This window comes from Protopterus annectens, chromosome 10.part0 (genome assembly GCF_019279795.1).
Source record: "Protopterus annectens isolate FY-2018-M chromosome 10.part0, PAN1.0, whole genome shotgun sequence".
Taxonomy (NCBI): domain Eukaryota; kingdom Metazoa; phylum Chordata; order Ceratodontiformes; family Protopteridae; genus Protopterus; species Protopterus annectens.
The window spans coordinates 986,950,899-986,977,353 of NC_056744.1; positions in this window are offsets into that span (position 1 = coordinate 986,950,899).

Sequence of the window (26,455 nt, forward strand, 5' to 3'; positions counted from 1 at the left end):
AGTTCCCATCTGCAGGCAGCAATGGCCGGTGCTGGAGAGGGCTCTCATTTTCGAGCGCAACGTTGGGGCATTGAGGAGTCAAAAGTAATGGTTTGGCTCCTTGTCCATAATCATGAGGATAGAGTCCTGCGGGGCCAGTACCAGGGCACCCAATACAAAGTGGAAGCCTGGGACCGTCCAGCTCATGAACTCACCAGTGCCACAGGTGTCCCTCGGACTAATGAGCAGGTCAGACACCATCACGTAGGCCTGAAGAGACGCAAGGCGGGTCAACTGGACCAGTGGATCCAGGAGACCCGTGAGATGGAAAATGCCCCACTACTGAGTAAGTAGCCATGGAATTAAGTATGTAAGAATTGCTATTCTAGTCTATACTATGGATAGGTATGTCTCAATATCACTTCATTTACTTCACAGCTGTAGGTGTCTGTGCTACGAATCAGCAAGCCTATGCAGATAGGCTGCTAAGGCTGCACCACCAGGCAGGTTAGTAATTATTCAGCTTGTACTGTTATGTAAAATAAATGAGAGAGCCTGAAAAAAGTGTTTTAACACAATAAATAAAGGTATAATAATTCTCTAATAATTATTCTGCACGTACTGTTAAATAAAATAAATGAGAGAGCCTCTAGAAAACTGTTATAAGTCTTTAATAAAGGTATAATTCCTGGAGTGTGTCTGTGTCATTTGCTTTGATATGTTGTTGTACTCTTGCATTATAGAAATAGTACTGTTGTATTAAACGCTGTTAACACACAGTTGGGTAGGCCCATATAAAGTGGATGAAGGGAGTGCCAGTAGCTTTTAAGCATATTTAAAGTCTTCAACTGTTGGTTCATGCCCAGCATGTACAGGTTAATCTGGCACATGAGTAGCTTGGTATTGTGTTCCCCAGAAATGTCATTGTGCTGGCAGAAATGTAGGGAGCTGTTAACATATAACTGATAATTTCACCTAAACATATCTAGATAAGTATAGGAAAGTAGAGCTGTCAGTGTACCATCTCAGCAGTACTGTATATGAGCAACTCACAAAATATGTAGCAGTAACATCTGCATCCCAGACAGTTTGGATGTCAGATACAGCCCATGTATAAAAAGATCTAGCAAAACCCATTTCCCAATTTAAGGACAATTGGGTAGTGTAATAATACATGTAGGGAACATATAACTGCAGTTAATAGGAATGTAGTGTAAACTAGAAGGATATATAAGTTGTTAATGGAGCTATAATTTTCCACCCTACTGTATGTCCATAAAAAATGCTATTCTACACCTCAATGGGTATGTCTAATCTCAACACATTTGTTGGGACATATGTCCTATTGGTTTATAAATATCTGCATTTATTTTGATGCATGTGCCCTGTTTAAATTCCACAATATTGGTAACCTGTTGCCATCAATTAAACCTGCATGCTGTTGTAATGTCCACTGTTGTTCTATATATGTGTCATGCTTGCTGTTCAACTGTTGGAACTCTGATGTGTTGGGTTAATGGGAATGCTTCTGCATGCTGTTATAACGAATTGGGAATGCTGTTGACTGTTACTAACCCATATTTTCATTAAATCCTCCTAAACATAGAACATATGGGAAGGCCGGTCCCAGCGGACCCACCTGTCCCACCTCAGCTGGCGATGGCACCTGGCACCAGCAGGTCCAGTGCCCAGCCTGGGACCTCTTCCTCCATTGGCCCTGTGCCACCTTCGGGTGGAAGCGCTGCAGGGGATGGGGCTCATCCCCCCTGTGCAAGCGTGGGTGAAGGAGGTCCACCTATCACCCTCCGAACAGTCCGGGCTGTGGTGCGTAGGGAGATCAAGCGTTCTGTCGCTGATCCTCTACGCCAGCTTGAGGCACGAGTGGCACAACTCACGGGTGAGCCTGCCCCTCCTACGCAGCCCCCAGCACAGCCACCCTCTGGGCTGTGAAGGTGCAGTGGTGACTGCCTATGGGTGGGGATCTCAGTTCCACTGTTGCCATCTGTGGGCTCATGGGCTTGCGATTTCCAAACATCCTTCCCCGTCAATGGTGTTCACCCACCACATGTGTCATATTCCACCCCTGTATGCATCTTGTTTGTCTTGTCTGTTTACCTCCCCAACCTACCTCCCAAAATATACCTACATCCCCTACGACACATTCCACTCTCACCTGAAAAAAAAAAAGGGCAATCTGATCCCAAAATAAATTACGCCCCATACATAGCTGCCCATTTTGCACACATGTCTGCTGGACACATAAACTGATAATTAATTGGCAGTACAACATATTTAGTTGTCCTCACCCCTCTTTCAGGGGAGGAAGGTGTCATATTTCCCTTCAAATTTATTGCATATGCACAGCTGTTGCTGTTAAAGAAATGGGCAGCTATGGACCTTCCCTACACCCGTCCTGCATATCCCCAGCTGTATTCCCTACTGTCTTTCCCTCTTTGTGCTCCTTTTCACCACTTTCCTATCTCCCCATTTTATTTTCTTTCAAAGAAATAAGTGCAGTGGTTAGCGGGAGTAAGCACTATTAAGCAGTAGTTAGCAGGTTTGCGCGAGTGTGCACTTGTGTGCTCTTAGCTAAGCATTGCTAAGCATTGCACAAACCCATGCAAACCCGCTTACAACTGCTTAAAAGTGCCTTAGTCACTCTGTATGTCAGGGCCCTTGTTCTGCCCAGCAGCAAAATAAAACACCTCTGTCAGTCTCGAACCACAGACCTTGGACACCCTACACTGCATGAAGTACCACTAAGCCACAATAGACACACAACAAATTGGTGCTGAAATAAATTTATCATGCATCAGAATGAGTGAATGTAAAGGAAAAATAGGAATGCCATACCACAAATCTTGTTCTGTGGACCTTTACCAGCAGTTCTTGTGGAATTGCATTACATGACTGTGAAAAGAGAACCAGCCATTCTAGCAGGAAATAATGTTACAGCAGCACTTTGCAATCCCCGCACAGTATTATAGCAGGACAAACACTGGCATATCTGATTAGGGCAGAGGCCATACTTCCCAACTGTGACTAATTTTCAGGGCTGTCCCTGATTTTGAAACAAATTTAAGCTTTGTCCCTCTGAATCCCTCTGAAATGTACTGATGTTAGGCAGAAAGGTGGGGAATTACACCTAATGAATAATGACAATAAGTAAGAGTTAGACACTGCTTGTACTTCAGAACAGGTGCATTAATCCATATGCTCTGGTTCTCTCAAAGTCTCAACTTAATGCCGCTAATATTTTAAAGGTGTACCTCACTTTTACCTACTTTTCCCTGAGTCTGTTCAAATATGTACCCGAGTGTTTCAGAGGCCTGGCAGAGGCAGAAACACACAGGCATATCAGCTTTTCTGCTGTTACACACTGTGCAAATAGCTTTGGAAGGAGTTCCACAAGCATACCCTTATGTAGGAGTACAACACTGAAATACCAAAGGATGTAGCCATGTACTGGTAGCAACTAACTGTAACAATGCCATTGTACCAGTGCTGAAAGGACCTGTGCTTTGCACAGACAAAGAATAACAGACTAACATCTGGCAACCATCTGGATAGGTCCACAGTTGGGAGCTATGCAGACAGACTACTTGCCTTGATAAACTAACAGGTACACAGCAACCCTTTAAGTCCAGCAAGATACCATTCACACAATAATACATAATGCTCTCTGTACGTTTGCATCCCTACCCAAATGTACAATATACCTGTGTGTTCAGGGTCTACCAAGGATGTAGGTAGGCATACTCAGTACTGGAATTGTCCAGTTTTCATGAACAGCCTGTGCTAATGTCAACACTAAAAAGCACAAACTGTTCAGAAGTGAGTACATTAATATTCACAGTATAGCAGTTCACAAACAGTTCATGTGTCAAAAGAATACATCTCAATAACTACTTTTGTATGGCAGTTAATTGTATAAGTAGAAAATAAACTATATACTCCCATGTATCTTGTGTTAGCATTTGCAGGGGTGAGTACAATTCTACACTGACAAGTGTGTACTGGAAGTGGCAACATTCAGGTCTGAGTACAACATTTAAATCACTAGCTGCACCCCTAGCTTCAGATATAAGAACTATACCAACCTTCAGACTTAAACAACGGTGTCCACAGCAAACAAGTATGAGCCCCACTTTGGAAAGCTGAAAGGGCTACGCCTACCTGACTTAGCAATTTATAGCATTGGGTTGCTATGACAGTGAGTACTGCAATTACCACACAGCAGGCTGCATGCAATTACCAAATGGTGGCCACCAATTGGTGCAGAGGCCATCACATGCACATGTGCAGATACCTATAAAAGCAGGCTGTACTTGCTGCCCACACACGCAATCACTCCATTGCAGATACTGAGAGAGAGAGAGAGAGAGAGAGAGAGAGAGAGAGAGAGAGAGAGAGACAGTAACAGAAAAAGGAAACTCAAAAGCAAAAGGAACACGGAAATTAAGAATACCAACACATACAAAGGAAATGTATGTAACAGATATGTATTTACCGGCATTTAGTAGATGTTTTTGAAGAGTACTCTACATACTTTGAAACATCCATATGTGGTAGCAGTACGTATCTATGCACAGATGTCCAGCATAACTACTGCCATGGACAAATCAGTGTGCAGCTGTGTGCAGGGGACATAACCGTGACATATGTAGCTCAGCATTAAATGTCAAACATCTGATCCATGTTATCTGTGTTCTTTATAGTAGTGTGGACAATGGCTGTTTGGGGGAGTAGCGCAAACAGCTATATAAACATGGATGTGACAGAGTAACCGATGCATGATAGTCATATTAACGTGTAGCTTAGCATTGGCAACTGCTGTACCAGGCTAGTATGCTAATCTATCATTTGTAGCTATATACACACCCTCTAATATTACTGTGTGCTCACATGTGACACCTGTTCATGTTGCAGCAAGGCTCAACAGGTCAGCCGTGTGGTCCAGAGACTTACAGCAGTGTGGACCTTGTGTGTGTATGGCACACACATGCAGAGAGATATATATGTGTCAGATATATTAGCATCTGTACATGTGCATAGAGCAAGGGACATACTGCAACTGTATGTGAAGGGTGGACATATATATGTTGGTGAAGGTTGTTATGTGCATATTTGTATGTAGGTTGTAGTGTGTGGCAAACAAGATAGCATACAGTGCTGGTATATGACATGTTGTGGTTAAACAATGTGGGTGTGATTTGGTAAGTTTGCAATGTTGCAGCCAGTGAGGCCTGTTAAAGCTACATGGGCTGAGAACGCCTTCAATGTATTTCTGACAAGACTGTGCGATATCATTACATTACTGTATACCTCACATCCTTTGCATAATTGATATTCCCACCATGAAAGGTGGAGTGTATATGTGCCTATATGTATATGTACACCAATGGATGTGTATATGTATATGTATATATATATATATATATATAGAGAGAGAGAGAGAGAAAGAGAGAGAGAGACAGAGTCATATATAGTGAGACAGATGCCTGGTGTCAAAGACATGGCCTCAGGCTCAATGCCGAAAATTGCATTGTCATCCCTATTGGTAAAAACTCGGCACCCATGAACTACGACATAGGTGGTAGTCTACTTAACACCGAAAGTGTGATAAGAGACCTTGGGACACAGGTGGACAATAGTCTCCCCTTTGATGATCACAGTGGCACACTAGTCAAGAAACCCTTCTATGTGGCACACTTCATCACAAAAGGCTTCTCATCCAAGGAAAAAGAGGTCATTGTTCCCCTCTACTCATCACTCATAAGACCCATTATAGAGTACAACGCCCCTTTTGGTATGTACCTCACAAGACATCTGCAACAACTGGAAAGGCCACAGACATGCCACACAAAGAGGATTACCGGCCTCAAACAGATGCCGTATGCAGACCATCTCACAAAATGCCAGCTTTACTCTGTCGCATATCGCCTACCTAGAGGTGATCTCTCCTAACATACAAAGCTATGTCAAACCCAGAGCTGTTGGACATGCTCCACGTAACGAAATCCCAATCCGTCTGAGCTACACACTCTAGGGACCTAAACCTTGTCACCACAATAAACAGAACATGCTGGTGGGATAGATTCCTATCTCAGAGACTTCCCATACTCTGGAACAAACTACCTATCTATAGCAAACAAAGCTCCTCAGTAGCACTCTTCAGGAATAATCTTGATGATTGGATGGGAGATAGGTAATACACCCCTGGGATCACCTCTGCGGCTGTGCTTGACAGGGGCACATGAAATTAATTTCCTTGGGTGGCAAAGGCCAGGGTACCATTTGGCTAGGCTTATATAGGCCCTAAGGCCAATAGCCTAGTACCTACCTATGAACCTATACACACCCACATTTACTTGTTGCAATACATGCTATGTGAGGTTGACTGAGTGTGATGGTCAGTGTGTTGATGAATGTGTCAAAGTTGTGTACAGGTGGGATAGCCTAGTGGGAAACTGTTTCTGTCATGGTATTTTGTGTCCTAGCTTTGATCCCAGCAAAATATGTGTATGCTATTGCTAGGCAGAAAAAGCAGTATGGCATACGGTCTGACGTAGTCCCTTGGTGTTGACTGGGGTGTGTCATTGGAGGCTAAAGCAGTATATATATGCCTATTGATTGGTACTGCTGGTGAATCCAACTCCTGTATTAACAGTAGTACTACCTGAAGCTGTAGGCCTAAACAGCACAGTATGGTGTATGACCACATTGCTTTGAACCACTGTTTTGTGTGTTCCCTGTTGTCCTCACAGATTACATACCTCAGGCTTAAGGTTTTGTAAGTACTGACACACAGTACTGTATGGTACATATGTAAAGCTCATCTGGGTTGCCATACCTTTGTGTCTTGTAAGTATATATGATATGTGTGTGGGTATGCCTGTAACATGCCCTCTGCCATAAGTGTGTTACAGGATATAAGTGCATATCTAGCAACATGTATAGTTGCCACCCTTATTCACGAATGTGCACATATATTAAGCAGGGGTTTGCCATCAACAAGTAGTGTGGTATAATGGTAATACTGTAACTGGACTACACAATTATTGTGATGGAGGACATATTACATTATGCATTAGCTTGATCTATACCTTCTGTGGCTAGGTGGTGCATTGTGTCACATACAGTGTGCCATGTACTGTTGTATAGTCTTACATAGTGATTTCATTTTGTTGCTGTGCAGAACATGATGTAATATACAGAGTGTGCCAGGCACTGTCAGGCAGTTGTGGGGTGAGTACCGATATGTGGTATTGAAAGTGTGTATCCTCTGACAGCTAATAGGTTGCTATAGATGGCAGTTCAGTGATATCTGTACTGTATAATGTTAAGTGTGCCGTATGACTTGCTCAGACATATTGTTTTATTGTCTTCCAGGGATCATGGCCCACTGTCGCAACCCGAGCTATAGTAGTGCTGGGGACGACATCATTACAAGCAGTCTGATCAAGCACTACAGAGTGCTATTCTCAAGAACCAGCCAGGACCAGCATGAGCGGACTGCACTGTGGCAAGATGTTGCCCGTAGAGTAAATGACATAGGCATGCATAACCGGACATATGAGCTGGTATGCCATCACTGCAGTGATTTACTTAGACATGTCCGGCAGCATGCGTCTGATGTCCGTAGACAACAGCTTGCTACAGGTGGTGGGGTTACCATCCACCCCCCCTCACCAGAGTGGAGGAGCTGCTCCTGAGCTTGGTGGCTCCTGGCCAACACCAACAGCAGCAGACATGTATTGTCATGGAGGTTGGAGCCACACAGAGAGTGCAGGTAACATGGCATATCTGTAGACTACTGTTATCTCTATTGGTAGATCATGCATATGTGAGATGTGTACTGTGTAGTTAGAAGATGTGGAGCCTGGTGTTGTGCAATACTGATAATTTAGAACATAATCTGTAGGCCTGTGAATGTAAACAGTTGTACTACTGTAAGATTGCAAACCCACAGTAGCAATGCCACAGTTGTTGCCACTGACAAACTGTTTCATATCCTTGTAGGTCCCTCTGGTGTGACAGCAAGGCAGCAGACCCATGCTGGTGGGTGTGTTCTACATTTATTGTTGCAAATAAAATGTGCATGTCATAGGTAAGGTGTAGGCCATGTACACATGTAACACACTATGCATAATGCATGCTGTGCATGTTTGCTGTGAAAAGCCATGTGTAAAGCCATGTATACTGTTAGTAGCAAGGACTGTCTACACTCGCACTGCATGCTGTTGAGCAACACACGTCCTGCATGCTGACATGTGTGATATGACTGTTTGGCTTGTGATACTGTACCCCACCATCAACTGCTATTGAGTATGTTCTGGATTGCTGGTGGTGTGTGTGTGTGTGTGTGTGTGTGTGTGTGTGTGTGTGTGTGTGTGTGTGTGTGTGTCTGCTTTAGTGAGGAGGGTATTTGTGTGCATGTGTGCATGTGTGCATGTGTGTATGTGTGCATGTGTTCATATGTTCATGTGTGCATGTGTGCATGTGCATATGTGTTGTGACATCATGTACAGGTCGTAAAGTGTGTTTCCTGTCTTCCTCTCACAGGTGCTGAGGTTGGGCTGGTTCACTGCAGCAGGGAACCTGATGTCACTAACACAAATAGTGATAATGAGGATAGGTGTGTTGAGGCACAGGCATGTTTGCCAGGGTCTGTTGTTGGGCCACCAATCGACAGTACGCATGTGTCCACCCCATCCATGCACACAGTCATACTGCCAATATATCTATCATCACCAATGCCCTTAGCTGAGGGACAGTGTACAGTCGGCAATGGCCAGGACAGTGTGGTATCTATGGCACATGCATCCGGACACAGCAGCCATAGCCAGATGTCTGGAACGGTACTACATAGGCATATGTCCAGGGGTTCTCGTTGGAGCACTGCTGATCATCATGCCCCTGGCAGACGTGCCACAGGTCATACAACCTCACGCATGTTCCAGGCTGTCATGGAGGCACAGGCATGTATGGAACGGTACACCAGACAGGGACTAAGGGCACAGAGGGCACATAACACCAATGTAATTGACAGTATCCATGACCTAGCAGGTGCCATCTGTAATTACACTGAGGTCACTGATAGACATTGGGGTGAGACAATAGATGTCCTCCGCAATGTCATGTCCATGTGTCAGGACAGTGCGGGATGGTTGAGATGTCGACGTGGACGTATGCCAGCAACATCAGCAGCTGGCAGTCGCCATGGATGTCCAAGACACAGCTGCTAGTGCCAGTAACAACCCCAGCAATGTTGGGGGTGGGCTGTCCATAGACCATCCTAGAAGACCACATGCACGTGGCTCTGGCCAGTCCCAGCAGGGACCTGGATCCAGTGTACATATGTCTACCTCTGAGGATAGTACCCAGTCTGGCTTAGTACCTGATACTGTCTGTAGCACTCCTGCCAGGCACAGGTACTGTATCCGTAGCCAGAGATGGTGATCTGTAAAGCCTGGCAGGTACAGTCTGTAGCTGTCCCACAAATCCCTTTATATGGCAGCCACATGGTGGAACTGTGTGCATGCAGACACACACACATAAACCAGACACCTAGGGCTAACACATACCCACACACATGACATCCACATTGGCCCATACCAGTACTCTTAGCCTTCACACACACACACACACACACACACACACACACACACACACACACACACACACACACACACACACACACACACACACACACACACACACATATGTCGATTGTATGGCTCAATGTAGGCCTCTGGCAAACCAACAACACACCTTGTGCATATGATGAAACCTGTGCCATCTCCTGTCATCTGTAACATTGATGCAGGAACAGGCTAACATGGTGCTGATGCACAGGGTGACTTTATAGCAGTATAGCAATGTTAGCATGTTGTCAGCAGTAAAGTGTAATGATATCCTTGAAGGTGTAGCTGAGCAGGCATGATGCATTAAAGTTTTGATTGTCAATGTAGTATTGTTTACACCAGTGTTAATTCCAATAATGTATTGTCTACCCACGTGACACTTGGCTGATGTGTGTAGTATTGGAGTTAGAGAGTGGACAGTACGTGTGGGATGTGTGCAGCACATATTTGCAGGTGTACATTTGTGAACATGGTGGAGGTGCACTGTCTGCATGTACGTGCATAGTGGACACATGGGCAGGGTGACATGCCCTGTATTACACAGTGTTAACACTCCATAGTTTCTATTGGTGGCCAATATGCATTGTACTACACACATTTTGGGACTTGTGTACACATGTGTGTATGACATGGTTTGACACTGTGCTGTTGGTGATACTGTTACTATCTGTCATTGGTTTGCATTCTGGTAGTATACATAACCTCAACAGCCTGCCCATAAACAATCATTAGATGATGTCTTGACAACTGACACACATATGTAGGACACACAGTAACACTTGGATCCTTCAGGTACTATATTATGCCAGTAACCAGTGGTATTCACCTGCACCCATTCCTGGGACCACTCCTCTTTGGCATATAGCTCTCTTAGGTACAAGCAAATACAGTAGGGATATGTCTGTCCCTGTCTGGAAATGCATACTGTGGCCTATAATGCATTCTCCAGCTGACACACACATCCTCCACAAGGGTATCATACAGACAGATACCTGTTGTCAAACCCATGCTGTAAAGCTATAAGCCAACTAAAGCATAGTCATCCACTTTTACAACACATAGTATCCCCACAGTACCACATAGGTAGTAGCCCCCAATATGTTGAACAGGTACCGATGTGTACATATAGCCAAGTGTTACATCATCTCTCCTTTGGTAATCACATTTCCAAAGGTATTTTGAAATCCCTCGGTGGATCACATAAGCAATAAGGGGTCTGCATGCATATCCACAAAGGTTGTTGTACACCTATAATGAATAGCCATCATTGACAGACTTTGCTGCATTTGAACAGGTCTGAAATATACCTCAGGCATAAACCCTCACTCACACTATTCAATAGAAACTGTAATGAGTGTGTGTGATATGGATGAAGTAGGTCAGGGATCACTGCAGTGGCTGGGCTTGTCACAAGCATACAGATGTGACCTAAGGTCTGGAAAGAGGCAGCACACTCTGGCAAAGATAACAGATGTGTTCATGGAGAAAGCAGGGTTCCCACTTGTGAAATAATTGAGGTCACATGTATGTATATGTATTTGCCACACAGCTACCTGACGTGCAATGCACATACTGTTGTCATTGTGATATGTCATACAGTAGTAAAAGCAAAACCCACAGCACATTGACCAACAGTGTGACACACATAGAGCACACACACACCAGGTGCAGGATTCAAACCCCTACCTAACTACTTTATGATACTAGAGCAGTACACATTAACACAACGTGCTAAACACATTACTGGAAGCTCTCCCTTCCACAGGTATATTTGTAGGATGGTGACATCATCAGACTTGACAAAGATGAGTATACCACTTTTAAGGTGTTTCAGTAGTCTTCAAAACAGCTGCTCCTCTCCAAGGAGAGGCACACACACACACACACTCTCATACAGTTTTCAAGTGCAGGATTCAAACCCCTACCTAAGCACTTTATCATACTAGAGGAGTGCACATTAACACAGCGCATTATACACATTACTGGGAGCTCTCTTTTCCACAGGTATATTTGTAGGATAGTGACATCATCAGACTTGACAAAGATAAGTATACCACTTTTAAGGTGTTGTAGTAGTCTCCAAAAAAGTTGCTTCTCTCCAAGGAGATACACACATACTCTCATACAGTTGTTAAGTACTGGATTCAAACCCTTCCCTACCTACTTTATGATACTAGAGAAATATGCATTAACACGATACTCTACACACAATACTGGGAGTTCTCTTTTCCACAGGTATATTTGTAGGATGGTGACATCATCAGACTAGACAAAGTGGATTACATTAGGTGGGCTACATATAAGGAATTTCTAAACACTTTGGCAATGCAATCATCAAAGGAGAGTTTGCTATCTACCTGGGTCCCCAGAGCCATAAATACATTCTCTGTACATACTGGATTACCACCTATGTGGTAATTTGGGTGCACTTTGTTTTATCCAAGGGGGATGATTATGCATTCCTTGGTATTCTGCTTGAAGGCATTGTTTTGACACCAGGTATCTGTCTCTGTAAGACCCTTCTGGAGGATGTCTGCATCAGCCGTGGAGTCGATTATGGACCACAGTTAGCAGTCATCTGCAAACTTGTTCAGCCATACTCTTCCCGTGCTTGCCTGTACCTCTGAGTAGTATCTACTGAACAGGTGGGGTCCCAGGACCAAGACCTGTGGGATGCCAGTTGTGACTGGTTTAGAGTCGGACATGGCACCGGCAACTCTGAACATGTGTGTTTGATCTGTGAGCCAGTTGGCCACCCATCCTGTGACATAGCTGTTAATGTTCAAGCTGGTAAGCTTGTCCATGATGCCAGAGTGGGGAATGGTGTCGAAAAGCCCTAGTGAGGGCTGTGTGGACTACTTTCACCTCCATCTATGTCCTTGGTAACTGTTTCAAAGAAGTCAACTAGGTTTAGGATGCAGGATCTGCTTTTAACAAAGCCAAGTTGGGTAGAGTCCAGTGTCTGGAGGTTCCCAATGTCTCTGTTTATGGGTTCCATGATAATTTGTTCCATAGCTTTGCAGACCAGGCTGAGTAGGCCTATAGGGCAATAGTTTCCAGGTTCTGTTGTGGCACCCCCTTTGTGGAGCTGGATGACTGTTGCTGTATGCCATTCTTTGGGTACATAGCCTGTGGTAAGGTTGAGTCTGGACAGGGAATGTAGGTGAGGGTGTAGTTCCTTTTGGGGCTGGTGTAAGATGCAGCCTGGGACACCATGCAGTCCCACTGATGCTGCATTCTTAGATTTGGAGAGGGGTGTTTTTACCTGCATATCCATGAGGTCTGGGGCTCTGCATTTTTCTGGGATGGACACAGGCCCTTTTGGGGGTGATGGGGGGGGGGGGGTTTGCACTGAAGTTGTCTGCCAGGATATGGGCAATGTCAGTTCGTTCAGTGTATTTTTTGCCATTTTGCAGTAGCTGACAGCATATTTGAGAGTTGCCACCTAAATGTTTGGTATAGCTAATGAAGGCTTTGTGGTTGTTATTTTTACATTCCTTGGCAATTTGTCTTTAGAAACTGGCCTTGGATTATTTTATGAGCAATCATTGTTTCTTCCTAATAATGATCAGTGATGCCTTTCCTTTTGTGAAGTTTGCTCTATCATATGTTCATTTCCTCCTTCTGTTGTATAGCTTATTTATGGGAAACGAGATTGGTTTCTTATTTTTGGAGGAGTGTGTCTTGGTTTTATTTGGGATGTCTCGATCCATGCATCCCTGTAGATGCTCATAGAATACACTTGTAAATTATTCAGCAGATTGTATAGCATTATCCTATAGCAAGGGGGCTTTGGAACTTTCCACTTTGGTCTTGGGAAGTGTGCAGTTTGCTTTTGAAAATGTCTTCACAGTGGTTTCCTTGACTTGGAGGGGGTGGGATGTGGATGTCCAGTGTGATTACACTATGATCTGATATTACCAGCGAGGGGTTTATCTCTGTTGTGGAACACTGGTACCCCATGTTGGTGATGATCAGGTCCAGTATGTTGTCACCTCTAGTGGGCATGGTGACCAGCTGTTCCAGGGCATTTGAGTTTTTAAACTCTGGGAAACATTGGGCAAAGGACATTGTACATGAGTAATTCTCCCACTCAATGTTTGGGTAGTTGTAATCTCCTCATATAATGGTGTTTGGTAGGACCTTTATATTTTCCACTGTTCTCAGGAATACTGAGTGAGGTTCCTGAGATAAGGTAGGTGATCTGTAGCAGGCTACAATCTGATAAGCAGCTTTGCCCAATGTTAGTTGCACTTACATGGTATCCAAGGCTTCATGGTGTGCCACTAACCTGAAGGTGTGGGTATCTATAAAGTAAATGAATACACCCCTTCCTTTTGCATTTGACTCTGGGTTTTGGGACTAAAGATCAGAGGGATTGTGAGTGTTTTACGTGGAGCATGTCCAACAGCTCTGTGTTTGACATAGCTTTGTATGTTAGGGAGACATCACCTCTGAGTAGGCGATATGCGAGAGAGTACAGCTGGAGAATTTTGAGACGGTCTGTGTATGGCATGTATTTCAGGCCGCTAATGCTCTTTGTGAGGTATTTCTGCAGGCTTTCCAGTTGTTGTAGATGTCTTGTGAGGTACATAGCAAAAGGGGCGTTGTACTCTATTATGGATCTAGTGAGTGATGAGTAGAGGGGAACAATGTCCTCTTCTATTCTGCATGAGACACCTTTTGTGATGAGGTGTGCCATGTAGAAGGATTTCCTGACTACTGTGGGGATGTGATTATCACAGGTGTGTCCACTGTCCACCTGTGACCCAAGGTCTCTTATCACAGTTTCAGTGTTAAGTATACTACCGCCTTTGTTGTAGTTCATGGCTACAGAGTTTTTACCAAAGGGGATGACAATGCACTTTTTGGCATTGAGCTTGAGGCCATGGCTTTGACACCAGCCATCTGTTTCAGTGAGGCCCTTTTGTAGGATGTCCACATCTTTAGTATTTACAATTATGGCTCCTAGTTTGCAGTCATCTGGAAACTTCATTAGCCACAGACCTTCCATGTTAAAGTTTACTTCAGGGAAGTAGATACAAAACAGGACAGGACCCAGGACTGGACCCTGTGGTACTGCACTCGTCACTGGTCCAAAGTCATACTTGGAATCTGCTACTTTCACAGAGTGTGTTCTGTCAGTGAGCCAGTTGGCAACCCATCTTGTGACATAGCAATTTAAACCTAGTTTAGTGGGTTTATCTTTAATTCCAGAGTGTGGGATGGTGTTGAAAGCAGTGGCAAGATCTACATAGGCTGTACAAACCACCTTACCCTTGTCTATGGTTCTGGTGACTGCTTCAATGACGTCTATCAGGTTTAGGAGACATGATCTGCATTTTACAATCCCAACATAGTTCTGGTCCAGAGTTTGGAGATTAGCAATGTCTTTTTTTATAAGTTGTATGATGGTACATTCCATGGCCTTGCAGAGCAGGCTCATCAGGCTAATGGGGCGCTAGTTCCTGGGGTCCGTAGTGTCTCCACCCTTGTGTAGTGGGATAACCATCACTGTGTGCCATTCAGCAGGCACAACGCCTGAGGTGAGGCTATGACTGAACATGGTACGTCGGTGTGGTGCCTGTTCGTTCTGTAGTTTGTGTAGAACACAGCCTGGGAAGTTATCTGGTCCCATGGATGCTGTGTTCCTGGCTTTGGAGAGTGTTTTTTACCTGTGCAGCTATGATGACAGCAACTTTGCAGTCTTCCGTTATAGAGATGTGCTCTTTCATGGGTGAGAGGGGGGTAAAGTTAGCACTGATCCTATCAGCCAGGATGTTGGCAATATCAATTGGGTCTTTATATTTAGTGCCATTGAGCTGTAACTCAGAGCAGATCTGGGTGTTGCCATGACATGGACCTGTCTGTTGGGCAGAGATCTCCTGAGTAGACAGTATGCAACAGAGTACAGACTGAGTTAAATTCAGTCTTGTTGCATGGGGCAACTGTTTGAGGCCAGTAATGCTCTTGTTGAGGTACTTCAGTGGTCTTTCCAGCTGCTGAAGGTGCCTAGTCAGATTCATTGCAAGTGTGTTGTTTTACTCTCTGACAGGTCTGATGACTGATGAGTAGAGGGAATCTCCTGTGACCTACATGCAAAGACATTGGCAGTTTGTGGAAACACATAGCATGATTTTCTGACCACTTTGTGAATGTGTTTCTGGAAGTAGAGATGACTATCCACATGTGTCCATAGATCCCTTATTATCACCTCCATATTTAGGGTGTTGGCACCTATGTGGTATTTGTATGACTGTAGCTCGAGGCCATAAGTTTGACACCCCATCTGTCTGACTGAGACCCTTTTTAAGGATGTCTCTGTTGTCCCAAACATCGATTATGACAACGTTTTTGCGGTCATCCACAAACTTTGCTAAACATAGCCCTCATGTGTTTGACTGTATTTCTGAAAAGTATACACTAGACAGGAGGGGTCCCAGGACTGAGCCATGGGGGACAGCAGTTGTTACCAGCTTGAACAGGAGGCCACAATTCTTACTTTGTGTGATCTCTCTGTGCCCCAGTTGGCAATCCATCAGATGACATACATATTTATGCACAGGGTGTTGATTTTGCGGATACAAAATGTGTGTATGATGTTGGAAAAGGGCTTTTCAAGGTCTATGTGGGACATGTGTAGCTCATTTCATTGATGTATGTCCTGGGTGTCTGCCTTGAAAACAGTCTAGCAGGTTTAGGAACCATGATCTGCCCCTGACCAAACCATAATTGGTAGGGTTGGGTGTTTGTAGGCTGCCAATAGCTCTGTTTATGAGTTCCATCATGATGGACTTCATGGCCTTGCAGATCAGGCTTAATAGGCTTATAAGACAATAGTTCCCATGGTCTGTTGTGCACCAACACTTGTGGAGTGTGCCAAACATTGCTGTAACGCATTCAACAGTTTCATATCCTGTATAGAGGGTGAGTCTCAACAGACTGCTCAGGTGCAGGGTCTGTTTATTTTGGAGTTCACATATGACACAGCTAGGGAAACCATGTCATCCCATAGACGCCATGTTTTTAGGTTTGGAAAGTGCTGTTTAACCATTGTATATGTGATTTCTGGGTTTTCACAATCTCCAGGTTTGATAATGGGCCCTTTTGTCAGTGAGAGGGGGGTAAATATGTATGAACCTGTCTGACAAGATGTTGACAATGTCAGTCATGTACATGTATTCATTTACAGTTTGCAATGACTCAGAACATATATGAGTTTACACTGATATTTATGACATAGCGAAAGAAAGCTTCATGGTTCTCTATGGACTCTTTAACAATATTTTTGCCAGAACATGGATTGGATAATGTTAGGAGTGCTCATTGTTTATTGATGATACTGATCAGAGATTTATTGATCTTCCTTGAATTTTCACTTTCTTTGAACAACTTAAGCGCTTGTAGTACATAGTTTGATTATGACAGGAGTCCAATATATTATATGGGTCGGTTTTCATATAACTGTGTGCGCAAGGCAGGATTGGTGAATAGTGACAAGTTTCTGGGGTAAGAACTGCAACTGCCAGATATGTGTGGCCCACTGCTGTACTCAGACATGGCCTAAGTGTGTGAGCATGCCCAGTATGACCTTTCAATATGTTGCTGACTGAAATTTGCTAAATTTGTTTAAGTGTGTGAGCATGCCCAGTATGGACATATATACTATATGTGTGTGAAAAATCAAGTTGGTTTTTACTTCAGGGTTCACCTTTGTGGTGTACATCGACAGGAAGCATGCTGTGCCTGCAGGGCTTCCATGAGTCACTTTGCATAGACTTATCGACATTTCTACATACAGGGGGGACAGCTATTATTTGTACATTTCTACCCGGAGGGCACACCTGATTGTTACTGTGGGTGTACATAGGATGAGGGGTTCACCTGACACTTATACACATTTGCTAGGCCTGGACTGCTATGTCAGGTACTCCATTTCAGTCTGTACTGTTGCCTATCATACTGGCTTGAGGCATACTACTGTACTACAGATCTTAGCTTCTGATTTCACTTATATTAGTTTGTGACTTCATAGCCTACCCAACCCACATCACACTGCCTGGCCTGCTGTTATCTGTCTGCATAGGCCTGGGGGGAAGTTCAGAGGGCATGATACAGCTTTTGTTTGTGTTTGCATTAGTCTACAATTGTCCTGCTGTGTCAGTGCCAGTGAAGTGCTGCCATGGCTTAGTGGTTCAGTACTGTGACTGTAGTGCACAGCGTCCTGAGTTTGAGCCCTGTCACTGCTTTTTATTTTCCTGCTGGGCAGACCTGACTGGTTAAGGAACAGTAAAGCAGGTGTGAGCATGTTTACCTGACTTTGCCCAACATTGCCCAATGTTGCCTGACGTTGTGCTAGTTTGTGCGGTGCGCAGCTCCGTGCAATTGTGCTTAAATATGCTAAATAGTGGTAAAATGTGCTTAGCACTGCTTTATATTGCTTAAAATAGGACAATCATGCCTCAGGTGGTGTTGCAGGGCTGCCTATGTTGGATGCACATAGTACACTCCCTATACATGTTTGAAAACAGGTACTGTCAAGTTAGGCATCCCTTTTATTGCATGTGCGAGTCAGGGAGAGGTGTCATTTCCAGGGTTCCTACTGAGTCAGTGTATGTGCTATGTGTTGCCTCTTTGCCAAGACCAAGGCATACTTGGGCACGCCTCCTTCTGCCTACTGGAGCAGGCTCAGGTTGTTCCTCCTCCGAGTCACGCTGTGCCTGTGCAGGCCTTGGCAATGGTGGAGGGATGTTTGGCCCTGCCCCATGCTGTTCCTGCTGCAGCTGTTTTCACAGGATCATATTGTGTAGCATGGCACATACCATGACAATTTGGGTATATGTAGTTGGCGAGTACTGCAAGGCTCCACCAGATGTGTCCAGGCACCGGAACCATGACTTGAGCATCCCAAACACATGCTCGATTATGTTTCTTGTTTGTGCGTGTGCCTCATTATGGAGTTCTTGTTCAGGTGTGTGTGCATTTTTGATGGATGTCATCAGCCATGGCTCCAGTGCGTATCCAGCATCCCCCACTAGGTGACCGTCAGGGATGTCTCCACTGGAAAATCTCTGGTACAGCTGCATCAAATGCCAGATGTAGGAATCGTGATAGCTTCCAGGGCAGCCAGCCCACACATTCATTATTATGCCCTGGGCATCGCACACGACATGGCAGTTGATGGAGGGGAAGCCCTTGTGGTTGATGTAGCCCCTACCCCACTCACCGGGTGATGCTTTGATGTGCATGTGCGTGCAGTCTATTGCACCCACTACCTCAGGGTATTCTGCTATTTGGTGGAAAAGACGCATATTGCTGGCTAATGCTTCACGGGATTTGGGGAAATATACATGCTCACCAACATATGCTGACATGGCATCCAGGAACTGGTGCAGTACTCTGGATGCTGATGCCTGTGAAACCCCCATCATATCATCAGATGGTCTCTGGAAGGTACCTGTAGCTAGTATTCATAGGCCAACACATACCTTGGTATCCACTGGGATGGGTTCCCCTCTGTTGGTTCTGTGTGTGAGGCATGGCCGGCACAGCTCAACAATTTGCTGCAGGAGGTCTCTGTCCACTCTATAGCACTCCACTATCTCCATCTCATGTAGCCCCTGGTAGGTTACCCTGGGTTTGTACACTCTTCTCCGTCTCCTCACTGTGGATTGCTCAGCAGCATTCGCAATATCACCACCCTCAGCATCTTGCACATGTTGGCTTATGATAACAATAGCAGCCCCTAACATTTTGTCTGACTTAAGATTTTTAAGTTTTCACTCTTTGTATACTGCAGTGTGGCAGAGTTCTTGAGAAAAAACATGGGGGAATGGTGTTTGCAGAGTTTAAAGTGCTGGGCTGGGCTGGGCTGGGCTAGTCTACTGCCTGTGTAATTGGCTGATTGTGATATATTTCACCTGGCAGCTCTGCTGGTTCTTCTTGGTTAACTTCCTACTACTTCTTTTCCTTCCTTTTCCCTTTCTGATTCCACAAGGGGCAACGCAGTGCAAACAAGCTCAAACACGTGCACACGAGCGCACACACACGCACACAGGCTTATACATGCTTAGACAGGTGCACACGCATGCACACAGGCTTACACAAGCTTACAGGTGTGCACACGCATGCACACGGTGTAAGCACGTTTGCAAGAAATTTCAGATATATCCACGCGTACACCTTCGGTTTCTGGGTTTCAGCTAGGACAACTGTAGATACGCCTCTTGCAATCCTGAGCAACTCGTGGCAAACACAAGCCACTCTGCTCCAATAAGCTTACAGTCTTTCAGACATACCCCCTCATGATGTCACCTATTTTCTACTTTACTACTCCCCTACTCCTACACTTACACTCTAGGGACATGGCTCACATATCAGGGAACATTGGGATTCACTATCCTTATCCTCATTTGCATAGGATTGCCTACTAATGCTTGGTTACATCTCTCAAACTGAGCTTCCCCCCTTAGCAAACACTACTCAGTAAATAATCTTTTTATTAAACATGCCTAGTTTTGGCTATTTTTTAATTATTTTCTGTTTTTTAAAGTGCCGCACATTTGCGCGGCACTGCGCTATACTTAAATATCGAAGATCGGGGAAAAAAATAAAAATTAATTTTTATTAATTTTCAACCTATAAAAATGCCAATGGCCTTATATTTGGCCATTGACATGCTTCCTCAACTGGATCCATACTTTATTTGGAGCTGTCATAGCTCCGTTTAGCTATTTACAGAATGGTACTCTGTTACCAACGGAGTACATTTCTGCAAATAACACTACTCTTCCATGGACAGGTTAGTGTTTCCTGGATCACAAATTTACCTCATTTGCATAGCTTTCAGCAGCAAATGAGGTAATTTGCATAACATAACACTGTCCGTGCAAGAGTAGCTTTAGAAGCTCTCATGCACGCCCCTGCCGGCTGTTGCTGGACCGTTCGGCAGACATATTGGCTGTCTACCATCTTACACTACTCTTAGACTCCGTGCAAGCCTTCATAAATCCAGCCCTCAATCTAACTTCTAACCAGAGATACCCCAGAAATGTAAGTAAAAAGTTGTGCTCTTGGAAGCAAATGTATAAAAAGTAATCACTTGCATTTTGAGGATAAGGATAATAGTAAGCAGTTGGATCTTTTGTCTAATATTTTATTTTATTTTTTTATTTATTTTACATTTGTTGACCAGGAATGTCTGACTGAGCCAAAGCCCTTTTTCAGCAGAGACCCGGGGAGAATATATAATATAATATAAACTTATATATAAAGTAAGAAGTTGTAGAAAGTCCTAATCATTCCTTCTAGCAAGCTGTGTAAGTCTCTGACTGCACACAAGCCTGAAAAACTGATTGCAGGCTGAAGGGATGGCTGAAAGCAACATCATTTACAGGTAAACATTTCAACAGTATAGAAAACTGTCTCAAAATGAAAGTTGGTCAGTATTTTGAAAACAACCTTTAAGTCACAAAACAGTTGGATTGTCTTCTTAGGGAGATTAAAGTAAAGCATCATTTAAGAAATGTCTTAAATGTCAGCTCAAAAGTCAAGACAGCTGTCAAGGGAAGATATGTCTACAAAGCAGAACAGTGTATCTTCACTATAAAGTAAGAAAAGCCCAAAGAAAGTAATTAAAAGAGGCATGTTAATACTCTGTTAAGTTAAAATTGAAAAGAAACTAATCAATAATCTTTATACCAAAACAAAAATTTCTATTATTTCCTAGGTAAGGACTAATAGAAGGTGTTCCAGCCTCTTGCAGGAAAGATGGGTGAATGCTTTTCTGATGTCCCATGTCAGTGTTCAGTTGTATTGTTATGAAAAAATAGAACTTGAAGATTTTACATAGAAGCAAATAAATGTAACTCCAGGAAACTCTCCATGGATAAAATAATCTGAAACATGCCCAGAAAGAACTTTAGCATGTGATCCAGGAATACTTGATAAATTATCTAATATACCAGCACATTGTTTTTCCTGAGAGATGATTGGCCACTTACTGAATATTCAGGGACAATGTTAACTCCCATATCTTTAAAGTTATCCTGTGAAGCTGGTATAACGTGTGCTACCGTGCTTATGTAACTAAAACAACAGTGGTGCTAGTTATTATCAGAAGAATAGAAACAGCAAGAAACTATCTGAAAACTTTGACTGCCAATGGTACTGCTAGCATTTACTTCAATCAGAATGCATTTAATCTATAACTCAGGCCATCTGCCCAAATCATGCACAACTAGAGGTGAATTATAGCCCATGCTAAACATGTATGAAATTAAACCATGGGTGCTTAATGTAAAAGAAGGATGTGCCTTGATACCAGATTTATTTATTTATTTACTATCATAGCTTTAGGCTGGCATATGACACAAAATGGTCAAGAAACCTGTTCCATAGTTTTGACTGGGAGGCATCTAACTAACTAAGGACACTACATTCTGTGTCTTCTTATTTGCCTAGAAGGTTTGAACTGTACAAAGCAGGAACTCAGACTCATGTTTCACTGAAAGGGGATCATATCTGACTTTATTCTTTCACTGTGAACCTCAAAGAGTGCAAAAATTGAGACAACCCTCTGAAGTAGTCAAACAAATAATAAATGGTTGAGGCCTGAATAAAGCAATTGTTTAAGCAAAGTCCTCAGCCTTAGGGCCACAACTGGTGAAACAAGAGGAAGTTGTACTCTGAAGTGGCAAACTTGAAAAACAAACCTGTATACCAGTGATGATGAATCCCTCTTGAACTCTTAGAACTCTGTTGTAATGTCTGAATACCTGAATGTGCCAGTATGCATCTTTCATATTCAAATTAACAAGCCAAAGGTGTCGAGACAGCAGTGTAAAGGGGGGTTATATTGCTGTCATACTGAACTCCTTCATAATGAGGCCTAACATCATTCTCTACTAATTCTGATTTTGGGGTGGAAATGAAAAGTATAACACAATTATTTTTATCTTTTTAAGGTTTTCCTCAATGCATCCTCACCCTGAAAAGAAAGGCCTTGGATACATTTGCAATGCTTTGAAACAGAAGCTTTGGTAAACACCTGCCTTCTAACAAGTTGCCAAAATGTCATCTAGATATCATATGAAATATTTAACAAAGTGATTTGGCAGTTTAAAGCCCTGCCCGATACTACAACTTTATTTAGTTCAAAGAAACAATTAGACAATAAAAGGACCTTGCTGAAAAGTGATAAGAAGTCCATAGAGTCATTTGGAAAAATTATTTTTGTCAAAGGAAGAGGCAATATAGTGAATTACTGACCCTTAAAAGTCACTATTGTTTAGACTAGAGGCATGGGTGGGTCTCAGTAGATGGGTCTTGAATGATGTTTACAGATTAAAAAATCTTTTTTTAGAAAGTATTTACACCTGAGGTAGCACTGTTCACAGATAACATGAAAATAGTCAGGCAATGCCTATTAATTTTCTTCTTTGAGAATACGAGGAGCTTCCTTCAGACCAAAAACAATATCAAGAGATACCAAAAGAAAGTAAATCTTAGAAATGTCATAATTAGGATAATAACCAGTGGCTTAAATAAACAATAATACCTAGTTTTTGTTTAACTCTGCCCCAACCCACAAACAACATATTCTCCTTTGTAAACCATCACTAAGCATTGTCAGCATCATGTCTTTCTGAATTTGTATGCATGTCACTGTAATCTTTTAATATCATAGACAAAGTACACTGTTGCTATCCCTTCATATTAAGCACAGTGCTTGAAAGGCTCCTACTATTTGGTTAAAACTACTGCCAACAAACCTGACTGATTGTTTTCTGTGCATGATGCTGCTCCAAGAAGCTCTGCACATTCACTTTGCCTTTCATCTCTACTCCTTTTCTTTTTCCCTACCCCCCCTTCTGACCCCCCTAAAGTTATAGCAGATACGCAGTCACTGGGAGACATTTTTAAACTTACCCTTGCTGCCTCTAGCCACAGCATTCACCCGCACAACTGTAAGTGCCTTCAATCTTGTGTTATATCAAATATTGTTCTTATGGAGTGTTAATTTCATGCTTTCTCCTGTACCTGTTTGTGTGCTACCATGTAACTAGAGAAGCAACTTCTTATAGACTGTTAAATCCATGCTTATTCATGAAACTGTTTGCTTGCGACCATCTACAAACAGTAGCAGCTATTGCAGTAATTGATATAGTGCTCACTAAAATGTTAGCTATCTAACATCAACTATCTAACAATCTGTGTAATTACCCATTCATTCTGTGGCGTTGCAGTTAGAGACACATGCTCTTGTAGTGCACATTAAGTGCCACTATTTGTTATGTGCTGTAGGTTCACACTATACTGCACTAGTCATTTTATATTGGTTTATATTATTGCTGCTGAATCTGGTCAACGTCGGCTGTTTATTGCACCAATAGTAGCTAATTCAACTGGTTTCTGTGTACTCCAATAATATTATCTGCCATTACTGCTTTTCTGTTGTTGAATGTAACAATAGCAGCTAATTCAACTGGCTTCTGTTTACTGTAATAATATTAGCTGCTTTTCTGCTGTGTACTGCATCAATAATAGCTAACTCTACTAGTTACTATTTGCTGAAACATGTTATCTACATTTTAACTGGTCTTATCACTATGATTTACTGTGCATGTTTTGCTTAATGTTAATAGAACAGTGATGCAAACAGTTTAAGCCTCCTGTTTCCCAAATATTTGTCACTCACCTCTTTTAACTTTGTATCTTTCTCCAGCTTTTCCATCCCCACTCTGTAACATCCCCACTGTGAGTGATACACTAGTGTCTCACCTCAGGCAAGAACAGTGCTATGGAGTCTCCTTCCACACAGGTGAATTAAATAACTAAGGACAACGGAGGCGGTTTCCCTGCTCTGCAAAGAACTACTGTGTAGGTCCATTTAAACAGCTGTTGTGTCTTAAGCCTTTGTATTATCAATTGTACAAGCTTAAGCACTTGTAGTGAACCTAAGCGAGGTCCAGAAGGCAGCAAGGCATAACCCCAGTAATTGAACAACCTACTTTTTGTCTATCTAACTCTACCCCAACCCACAAACAACATATTTTCCCTTGGAAATCATCACTAAGCATTGTCAGCATCAGGTCTTTCTGAATTTGTATGTATGTCAGTCTAATCATTTAATATCATAGACAGAGTGCACTGCTGCTATCCCTTCATATCATTAAGCACAGTGCTTGAAAGGGTCATATTATTTGGTTAAAACTACTGCCAACAAACCTGACTGATTTTTTTTTGTGTGTAACGCTGCTCCAGGAGGCTCTTCCCCACTTCATTCACTCTCGCTCCGCTCAGGCTCACTCTGCTTCCCTACGCTACCCTCAATTCCCACACACCCCCACTACCTGTAAACTTATACCTATCCTTAACCACACCCATACCTACAAATATCCAATCCTAACAATCCTTTCCCTCACACACCTTCTACCATCACTTTCAGTGCATCCACACCTATTTTACCATCACTTCCTGTGTTTCCACCCCTATTTTTATCATCACTCACCCAACGCACAAATCAATCACCCTCTCTCCATTCCATACTCATAACACTGTACCTGCACACAGCTCATACATTTCCCCCACACTCTCAAAAAATCACTAACATATATATCTTTCCATATCTCTACCAGCATAATACTATCCCTTTATTCTCTCACCTCCAGTTACACCATACTACTACCTTTCACCCCCCAGCAAACTTCACCTCTTCCTTACTCCAGCAACTCATCATACTTTGCAATAGCCTCCACTATCTTTAATGCCTCCTACATAGTCTACTACAGATTCACACTACCATCGCCACTATCTAAAACCACTTCATCCCATAGATTTACCAAACTCCATAATAAGCTCTCCAAACTTCTATTACATCTAGCTGTGCAACTAACCTGGTCTGGGGATATACACCCCAATCCAGGCCCTACCCTCCAAAACAATGTTTAACATAGCTTTCACACCTGATCTCCTTCAAAAAAGACACAAGTCATCCCTTTTCCTCCTTAATATTAATTCAAGGAGTATCACTAACAATTTTCATGACCTACATGCCACCCTCTCCCTCTATTCCCCTGACATTGTAATATTAACAGAAATCTGGCTAAAACCGAACATTAACAGCAATTAAATCACAGCACCATGCTACTGCATAATATGTAAAGACAGGCTAACTGAGAAAGGAGGAGGTGTAGCAATCCTATTTAAAAATCACTTATCACTTGATCTCATGGACATAAGATGCCCTGTTTTTGAAAACACAGAAATAATATTCGCGAGGCTAAAAATCAACCCCAATAAAAGTAGAAATTTCCTTGGTGGGTACATTCCACCAGGAAATAATATCCCCACACTAGAATGAATATTACACTGGGCATCTTACTTCGTTCCCCAAGAGACAATCTTCATAGGCAATTTCAGCACTGACTGGCTAACATGCTTCTCCTCTAATCCATCATCACATATTAACATACATGGGTTTACCCAACTAATCTCGTCTCCTACCAGGACAGATAAAGTCTATGGTTGACAATCAGTATTGGACTGGACCTTAGTCAACAACCCAACCTTAATTTCCCACTCAGGATGTCTCCCTGACAGCATAAGTGACCACCAATCAACCTTTCTCATTCATTCTAAAACCCACCAAATCCACCAGACCACCTACCATCAAATCAGAGGCAAAAGGAATTTCAGTGCCAATAACTTCATTTTCTCCCTCAAAAGCTGCAGCTGGGAAACTCTCAGGCAACTACTGCTATATGAAGCAGTTAACTCCTTCAACTCCACCTTTTTAGACATCCTCAATCATCATGCACAACCAAGAA